This window comes from Nelumbo lutea, chromosome 1 (assembly GCF_056320005.1).
Source record: "Nelumbo lutea isolate HS-2025 chromosome 1, American lotus-T2T, whole genome shotgun sequence".
NCBI classification, from domain to species: Eukaryota; Viridiplantae; Streptophyta; class Magnoliopsida; order Proteales; family Nelumbonaceae; genus Nelumbo; species Nelumbo lutea.
This window is the reverse complement of record NC_142684.1, coordinates 5759076-5768805: the sequence shown is the minus strand read 5'-3', so window position 1 is coordinate 5768805 and position 9730 is coordinate 5759076. Positions and strand designations below refer to the sequence as shown.

At 36.6% G+C, this 9730-nt stretch overlaps 1 long non-coding RNA gene across 2 annotated transcripts; it reads left to right on the top strand.

Annotated features, from left to right (window-relative positions):
* Window positions 1-1036: 1036 nt before the first annotated feature.
* Window positions 1037-9266, top strand: LOC148873315 (uncharacterized). 2 transcript variants are annotated; one of them, XR_016099168.1, is made up of 4 exons: window positions 1037-1451; window positions 6337-6396; window positions 6476-6542; window positions 8884-9266. It is a non-coding gene; the product is annotated as an uncharacterized LOC148873315 (long non-coding RNA). The 2 variants fall into 2 exon arrangements; XR_016099169.1 differs by lacking the exon at window positions 8884-9266 and adding an exon at window positions 6842-7306 and having other exon boundaries at window positions 1103-1451.
* The last annotated feature ends 464 nt before the right edge of the window (window positions 9267-9730 follow it).

The following is a 9730-nucleotide window of genomic DNA, read 5'->3' as shown; positions in this document are numbered from 1 at the left end:
TTCTCGATTTGGGAAGGAGTCGGGATCTCCTGCACTCCCTTTGGTGTGAGATGGGATGTTCTTCCAATCACTGTTTTACACGTTACTTGCCTACAACAGTCACGTCTCATATGGGTGAAGTCATTAAACGGCTGATTGCCCCTCCCATTATATTTTTTTTATTTAATATAAAAATAAAAAAAATTTAAATAGATTTGGTTGATCAATTCGAAAAGAGGATAAAAGAAATAGGAAAAAGCATTGAAGAAGAAATAATTACGGTTTTATTTTCAATGGGTTATTCTGTTTCTTTTATACTCTTTGTCGAATTGATCAACCAAATCTATTTTTAAAATTCTTTTTATTTTTTATATTAAATAAATAAAAATATAACAGGGGGAGGGGTGGGGGCAATCAGCCGTTTAATGATTTTACCCATATGAGACGTAATTGTTATAAATAAATAACGTGTAAAATAAAAAATCAAAGAGTAACCATCTCACACCAAGGGAGTAAAACCATTTACATACATGACTTTTTTAAATTTAGATATATGTCATCTTTTGAGAAGTTGTTGTTAAAGTTCAATATCACATTATCAATATTCAGATAAGTGGTATTCTCATTTTTTAGAAAGTTAAATACATAAAAGTTTCTAAGAAATTCACGTTAAAGCCTACAATGCGCTACAGCCCCCCACCATTCAGATATATGGCATTTTCATTTTACTGGAAAATTAGACACATGGCATTTTTTGAGAAGTTATTCCTAAAGCCTATAATCCGTTATTACTATTTTCAATTCATTCTTAAAAAATGAAAAAAAATGCAAAAATGGTGGTAGATAATTATTTCTGCTTACATTCTATCAATCTTAATTAATCAATAATCCTCAATTTATAATAACAAAATAAAATTATCCTTATCCTAATAATTATTGAAAAACTATTTTTTAAAATAAATATTTATTGAAATTTTAATAATTATTTGTTCTCCGTACGGGTCATTCACTGGTTTGTATTTACACTAAAACCGCCATCCGAAACGCCAAATCCAACGTTCGGCATTGGTTCCGTTTGAACAATTTTGCCGTCTCTTTCCCTGTGGCGCGGGGTTTTCCACATGGTCAGCATTCTCTGTCAGAAGCAAAATGATGGCAGAAAAAATTGAAGAGAAGTTCCATTGTTGCATTTCTCACGAGTTCTTCAGGGCAGCTTCGAAGTAGCAGTTATACACGCCTATAGTGGCGCTCGGATTTTCAGGGAGTTACGCAAGAAGATGGCGAGTCAGGTTTCTACCACGATCAGTCAGATGAATTCACAGCTGGCCGTCGTGTATCTTCGTATCCTCCGGTGTACGAAGGGGACGAATGTTTTACTTTCTCCGAAATTTTGGACGCAGTTGATGACCTCAGCTCCCGTCTCCGTCACATATTGGATGGCGATGACGATCCGAACTTGGTTAGACCAAAAGGTTAGGGTTTTCCGTATGTTCTTATGCTTTTTTGTGTTATTGACTGGTTTGAATGCCCTTTTTTACTGCTTTCATTCTGCATGATGAACATGGTGTGGACCGTCTGGCTAATAATAGAGTCTTTGAGGAAAAGTGAAACTATTTAATTACGAACAACTTGGAAGTTGGAAGGTTCCAATCATTTAATAAATGACCAAATCGTTTAGAGTTTCAGAGTTCAGATGAAACTTGGCTAATCAATAGACATCCCTGCCCTTTGAAGTCAGGTTTTGCCACTCTTATCAGTTATGCCTTGCGGAGAAGTATACTTGAATTGCAATTACCATATCGTTTAAAGCTTCAGATGAAGTCTTGCTTGACTGCTTGGATATGATACTACTAGTAAGACCTGAGCGATGCCCGGAATGGCATTCACACTTCAAAGATGCCCATGTTCCATAAGAGACTTGTTAGATTCAGTTTTCTTGGTCGTGGTGAGATTAAATACCTCCTTGTTTTATGCTTTCTTATTTTCCCAAAAGTTGAAAAGAAAAAAAAAAAAACACAAGTGGAGGAGAGAGATTGTGCACCTAACCACTTCATTTTTATTTCAGCCAAAACTAAAATCTTTTACTAATGGATAATAAGTTGAAAAGTACAACTTCTTGAAGACTGAGATTTTTGTGTGCCAATGAATTTTTGGATCCTAACATGTAAAATAAATAATGTTAGACATTTGTATGCCCTTAGCTCCAATCAGAAGGATGTACATTATGACATTTATTGTAAATGAATAAAATACATATTTGATTCATTTTCTGTGGTGTGTTTCTGTGTAATACTCTTAAACTAGACACTTATGAGACTCGTGTTAATTTAGAATGTTCACAACCGTTAGATAAGTCTGGGGAAATTTATCCTACTAAGGCTGGTACTGGTGTGCTGCCAAATGTTGGGGTGGCCTGTATCAGCCGTCAAGGTGAGAACCAAGGCACATGTAGTGTAGGATTACTTGAATCTTTGAACCGGATCAGATTTCTAGAATTGCCCTAGACTTTGGAGATTGATGAACAAAATTGAAAAGTTACACCTGACCCCTAGACTCGATTATGATACTGCACTAGGTGTTGGATTGGTCTGTCTTTGATATGCCAATCAATGAGATCCTGAGCGGGGGTCAAAACCTTTGTATGTTGGGACAGTCCGAGAATTCATCTCAGTGGGTGATCATAGTGACGGGATCAACCCCTTTGTCGGACAAAGGTAATGATCGGAGATGCACTCTCTCTTATGGAAACCAAGACTGTTGGCAACCGGTTTCAATCGTTGAATTTTGTTTTGCAAAATATATTTATATACTGATATACATTTGCAAAAGGTTTCTAAACATTTGCAAAATGTTTTAATTCCCGGGATCCATGTGAGCAGAGAGTGCAGCACTAACCCTTGCAGCCGAGGGAGATGTCATCTCTTGTCGGGCAGTGTTTGATCATTATGGGCTGAGAGATTAGTGTAAGGACATTGAGGGTTATTCCTGATGAGCTAATCTTAGATCTGCTTACAGTCCTTAAGTGTTAGAAGGTGGCTTGGCTCAAGGACCACTTAGTGTAAGTGTTGGGTTCATTAGGAGCCCATGTGATGGGTTTCAAGGGGTGCACTACCCATAACAGTGTACTCAGTTAGGCCTTGTAACAAAGGCTGGGATGAACCCTTGTGGCTGATGTGTAGATCAATGTTTGGGTCCCACGCCATACAAAGAAGCCCAGCTAAGCAACAGTTTGGAAGGCTAAGTGAGCACATATCTGAGATTAAATCAACAGATAGGATAGTGTCTTATCCCTATCCACTCAGAGAGTCCAAGATCTAAATAAGATTTAGATATGAAAACCTCCTAATAAGATTAGGAGATGGCTGATCTATCCTTATCACTTAAAGGGAATTCTGATCCAAATATGATTTAGATCAGCAACTCCTAATGCGATTAGGAGCTGATCCCTTTAAGGTTATAAAAGGAGGAAGGGGCAGCAGCCTCTGGAAGATATCAGGCATTCACATTCTCACCTCCAGAGAAAAGATTACAGAAGAGAAAAATCAGCTTCTAGTGAGACTGCGCTGATTTCTCCCTATCACCTCCTTCCTGCCGCTGCCATTGCCAATGCATCTCCACCACAGTAGGAGAAATCAAGAACGGTTCTTGACATCAGTTCTTTGTGAAAAGGCTGATTGGAAGTTGTGCTCACGTGCTGTCCAGCTGATTCTAGCGAAGGATCTGGTTCTTTGGAAGAATGTTGCTGATTCTGCTCCATCCCACACTGCATCATATTCAATGGGAGCGGTCTTTGGTTCCTTCCTTGGGCGTGAACACCTTCATTGGGAGATATTGTTTCTCCGTATCAGGTACATCCCTCTCCTACTGCTTTGTTCAGATCTGATTCGATTCTTGGTTCAAGATTGATCCTTAAAAAATAAGATTTTTCTGAAATAGGAAATACGATTCATAGTAGGAAGGAGAGAAATTTTTGAAATTCGCCCATTCTATTCTGCAAGATTCGGGCGTCCATACGATGAATCTCTCATCCCTTCAGATAAGTGATCAAATTTCATAATAGAAAGCAACTCAGCATCATCAAGTGCTGAGCTACTCTGCCGAAGACATGGATTCCCTAGATTTGTCAAACAACTATTAACAAATAAACAATTACTCATCACACGTATTGACTTGTGTTTGAGCCTTAGCGAACCGAAAAGCTTTATGAACAGTGATGGCTTCCACATATTCCACATCAATGAGGATGTGTAAGGGTTGGTAGAAGTTTAGGTCTATTTTATTGGGGAGTGAGGAGTTTGCTAGCAGGCCTTTGGAGCTTTTGAAGGGAGAAGGAAGAGAGAATGAAGAGGACCATAATAGGGGAAGGAGGAGAGGCATAGAATGAGGAAGATGACAAGCAAGATGAAATGTTTGAAGATGACTAGCTGCTCTTGAGCTGGGGAGGTTTCTTATGATTTCCTCTTCCGTGTTTGTGTTCCTTATTGTCTTTTGTAGCTGGATTGGGTGTTATCTTAACACCTCAGTGATGTTTGTAATCAATTTTCCATTTTTTTAATGGAATTTTCTCTGTACTTTTCAACAAAAATGATTTTGAGTCTCAACTAATGTCCACCCTTCATCAAATACATTTCTCATTTTACACTTTTCCAGGTCTCTTGAACTGCTTTTTATGCAAGAATTGTTTACCTTACTTGGTGGTGAAGTTTTACTGTTCAGGACTTCAGTCAGTTTTATTGACCATATACAAGAATTTCTTAGTGCCATTCTTAATTCAACCCCATTGGTCTTGCCTCCTTTTGAAGAGTTTCAGGCGAATCCATATTATATTGTTAACTTTCTAAAGGTAGGCATTTGTATATTTTGTTATCACAATTCCTTGTTTACACTTCCTTATAGCTAAATATGCCACAAGTTGATGTTCCAAAAGCAAAAAGAGCAAATTTAGTATTGAATTTTGTTTGATGCTACTTCCTTGATTTCATTAATGAAGATAAAGACCTTATCTAGGAATTATCTATGTCAAGTATAACTTATTTATCTATACTTGAGTCCCTTCAACAATGATTTTTTTTTTGGTGAAGTTAATGAAAATTTATAGAGAATATCTTAAAAAAAATTTAGACATTGCAAATGTTTTGTGAACTGTTGGAAATGGGAGAAAGAGGAAAAACTCAATGCTTAAATTGGAATGGAATGGGCAAGTGTTGACAAGAAATATCGTTTCTAGCGACAGTTTTCTAAATGGCAAAAAGGTAACTGCCTCTAGAAAAATTGCACGAATTTAATAGGAAATTTCCCCTATGCCTCTTCCTCTTCGCATTTCTTCCTTTTTCCCTCCCTCTTTGTTTCTCTCCTCTCTCTGTCATCTCTTTATCTCTCTTAGTCGAACTTCACACTATCGGCTCTCTCTCTGTCTCGCTTTCTCTCTATAATCGGTCTCACACTTGATTTTTTTTTTTGATAAATGATTGATATTTTATTCAAAAGAAGCAATATGATATTACAATACAGACTGCCCAAGGAGAGTCACAAGTTGGTACCTCTCCTCGACAACAACAATGTACTACATCAGACTAGGAAATAGGAGTTTACAGAACTGCCCAAAATAAATGTTCCCTTGGTACCCCTTGCTTGGCTAACCCATCCGCTATGGTATTAGCTGTTCTACCCACCCACTGATAATTAACAGTCATGTTCCTTGAAAACCTATAGCACCAAATAACTGAAACTGGATTTTTTAACCAACCCACAATAACTTTGGAGTCTCCAATAAGCAAATTCTAAACTCCTAACTGGTCTGCAATCTGAATACCTTGTACTGCCGCTAGAAGTTCAGCTCTAATAGAGTCTCCTATACCCACGAAGCCTGAGAATAAAGCTAAGATATTACTATCTTTATCTCTCAGCACCCCTCCTATCCCTGATGGACCTGGATTCTGGTTGCTACCATCAAAATTCAGCTTTGTCTAGCCTTCAAAATTCAGCTCACGCTTGATTTTCTCTCTATTCTCTTTTGACGACACCCATCGGCGATGACAAGCACAGGTATATCTTCAACCTAGGCTTCATTGCAGGTTTGTCACCGTCTCACTAGTTGTTTTGTAGATTTCTACTTCAGTTGCCTTTAGTATCTAAATCTCCTTTCTCATCATCATCATGAGAAAATTATTTTCTGCCTTCTATGAATCTTCATATGTCCATAATTTTCAAGCTACTGGTTTATATGTCAACATCCTAAGAATCTTCTGACTTCTGCTTGAAATTATTCTCCATTGGTTAATTGGTTTCATCTATGAAATCTAGCTATTGTGTCTAGTAACAAATTTACCTCTTGACCTAAATTTCCCCATTTTACAGGAAGTGGTATTCTATGAGGATGATGAACCTATAATAGATGGAAAATCTTGAGATCTGAAGGTTTGAATCTTCCCTTGTTTCTGTTTGTAACATATGAAAATAGACTATATACTTATAGTAGCTTCTGTCTTCTGAGCAGTTTCACATTTGTACTACACCACATGAGCGATTCAGAAGGGAAGGCAATGATCGTTACAATAACACTGGTAAACAATTTTACTTTTTATGTTTTTTTTTTTTTCACTGGCTTCATTCTCAGTCCATTCCGTATGGTTATTGCTGGTTAAAATATTTGTAGGGAGCAGGATAAACAACATTATGATTTCCTTTTTCAAGCTTCTAGATTTTTTACATTTTACGTGCGGTGATGATTTTTTGCTGGTAGTCAGCATCATCTTAATGCCCATGGGGCCCTAACCCATGGTTGTCCTACTGACATACTCATCAGATAGACATTCTCTATCTAAATGTTTTTCTTTTCATGTTTTCTGTTTTGGCCTTCAAGGAATTACTAAACCTAAAGAAGTGATGAAATTCAAAGGCAAAGGAATGCCATTGCATCTTAGCACAAAGAAAGGAGATCTATATGTGACCTTCGAGGTTCTGTTCCCTAGTTCCTTAATAGAAGACCAGAAAACCAAGATCAAGGCGGCCCTTGGTTAAGTTTGGGAATCCCTTTTCTGTTCCAATATGTCTTGATTGTACCATGATGAGATCAAATGGAAGGTGCAGCCTGTCGTAGGGATAAAGATGCTCATTATATAATTCCTTGAAGTTCCTGATACCAACAGGGCAGTTTTCCATTGCATTATTTTTCCTCACAAGAAATATGATTCATTTTTGCTCTAGTATAATATTCTAACATGAAAGTACATTGAGGAAAATAAACTTAGCTTTGCTTTAGGATTGTACCTTCTACTTGTGCTTTGCATTGAGAATGAACATGATTTCATGGTGAGGTTGTTGTAAATGTCTCCTACTAATGACCCAAGACAAATATTAAGTACCGTAGGTCTAATGTTGAACCAATTTGTTCCCTTACCCTCCCTCGTTGATGCTATTATTTTTGTTAGATGGTTCTTTTGTTATTGGTGCTCCAAAGGTTGTTATGGCATTTATCTAGGTTAATGATCAGAAGTGAAATATATTCCTTTTTATATGAGGTAAACCCGACTTGGCTAATGACATTAGAAAGCTTTCTGGTTATTAGATCTAATATTTATGGGTTTTAGTGAGTCTAATGCATGATTGATGACCTTGGACATATGGGGTAGGGCAAATGACTTGAATGTTTTCAAAATTGATGAATTAATAGTTTTAAAACCACACTAATATGTCCTTTCTTTTTGAAACTATATTTCCTTTGATGAACTTTATTAAAATTGTTGTTTGAAACACTCAGGGGGCATTTCTTCATTGAATCTTCTAGTTGTCTCTAACACACTCCATCAACTAATGGTTTCAAAACCACACTAATTTTTATTTTAGTGACTTTAGTCCATTTTCCTATGAAGGCACAATAATCAATAAAGAATCAAACTCCCATCAACTAATGGAACCCTACCACAAAATGAACACAACAAGTGTTAAGTTGCAAAGGTGCTGTAAAAATTGATCTTTTGAAAGTGCTATACAAGATAGGTTTAGGCTTTCTCAAGAATTGCTATACAAGAGTGGAAAAATGGTACTTTCTCAAGAATTGCTAGGACAAAGTGGGTTCATCTAGGATCATAAAAGATAGGTTCAGGCTTCTAGCTAGACTTAATTACTATGTCTATAACTAGGACAAACCTACAGGTTAGGTTCAGTGAACTTAACACTTGGATAGTAGCTATGTCTGAAACAAAATATGTAACCATAGCTTTACTGTACTTAATAAGGGTCATTATCTAGTTTGTTATGTTATGTTCATAAGAAATTTTTGTTGAAAAAGAAAACAATATTAACAGTGAAAAAAAATAAAAAAACCAGATAGGGAGTGGAGATACAACCATTGCCATTGCTTTAACCACCAAAACTATGTTCCAACAATCTGGTTATGGCGGTGAAGAGAATCCTACCAAGCTTTTGTGAGTTTTGAATTATTGATGCAAATTGAAAAAGAACCAAAGAAACTTTGTGGTTTGGTCTCCAACCTTCAATGGAATAGAAAGTAGGGAGGTGTTAGTGGCCGAATAGATTCAGTAGAACAAAAGCTCTATGTATTGGTGTCCAACTTTTAGGGGGTAGATCAATGATTGGGAGATCATAGGGGAGCTAGAGATAGAGTGTTCCAAATAGATTTAATGCTATTGTTCAATTACTAACATGTTTGTAGGAAAGGGATAATATGGAATTTAAAATATTAGAGAAACATTTAGTGTTGATAAAAAATAATTCCATGGCAGTAGTTCAAAGTACAAGTTAAGGTATAGAGGTTGAAGCATATATTCACCTCCTCAAGGGATCAATTTTTATTTATTTATTTTCTTTTAATTTTAAAGTTTCTAAATATTGATGATGGGCTTCACTATGGTGCCACACGGGTTTGTCAACTATCAATTGCAGCAACATGCTTCCAAGATTAGCCAAGAAATCGAATGCTTGTACAAGTCCTTGATGACTCTGATGATTTGGATGTCTATCTCCTCATCAAGAATGAAGTACACAAATGGCAACAGAAGGTTGTGAGGATCGTATATAGACACTGACTTATTCAAAGGCCATAAGGAAGGGAAGGGAACCTGAAATCTACAATGAGCTGTGATTATGGGTTTGTTGCAATTTTTTATGCTGATTTTCAACCAGGATCAGATTATTTCAAGAAAACAATTCCCTATTTCAAGGTAAGATAATATTGCACTCCTTTGCACAAAGAGTTCAGCCGGCATGGTTACTTGTATTGGATAAATTATTTAGGTATGCTTTGCAAAAATCCTTGAATATTCTTGAAATTCAAGTGTCACCTTTTTTTTCTTATCAATAACGGTGAATCGAATTAAGATTATGAAAATTACAAAGTAAGGGAGCTAAACAATCTTAACTCCCGAGTACAACCAGTGAACACCAAAAGTAAAGCAATTACAACACGATCCAAAAAATAGAGTTTCTGTTCACCCCTCGCCTAGCTAGACCATCTGCCAATGCGTTTGCACTTCTCTTTATTTCAATGTCCTTAGTCAGCCACTTAAATTTTCTCTTTTCATTGCTGTAATTCCAGAGCCTAGAGTTATCATCTTTTAGCCAATTCACCATAACCTTAGAATTTCCTTCTATGAACAACTTATTAATACACATGTCCTTGACCTTTTGTACCCCTTCAAGAGCTGCTAGTATCTTAGCCCTCAAGAAATCTTCCACCCCTATTGATCCAACAAACATAGCTAACTGATTCCCTTTTTCATCTCTTATTGTT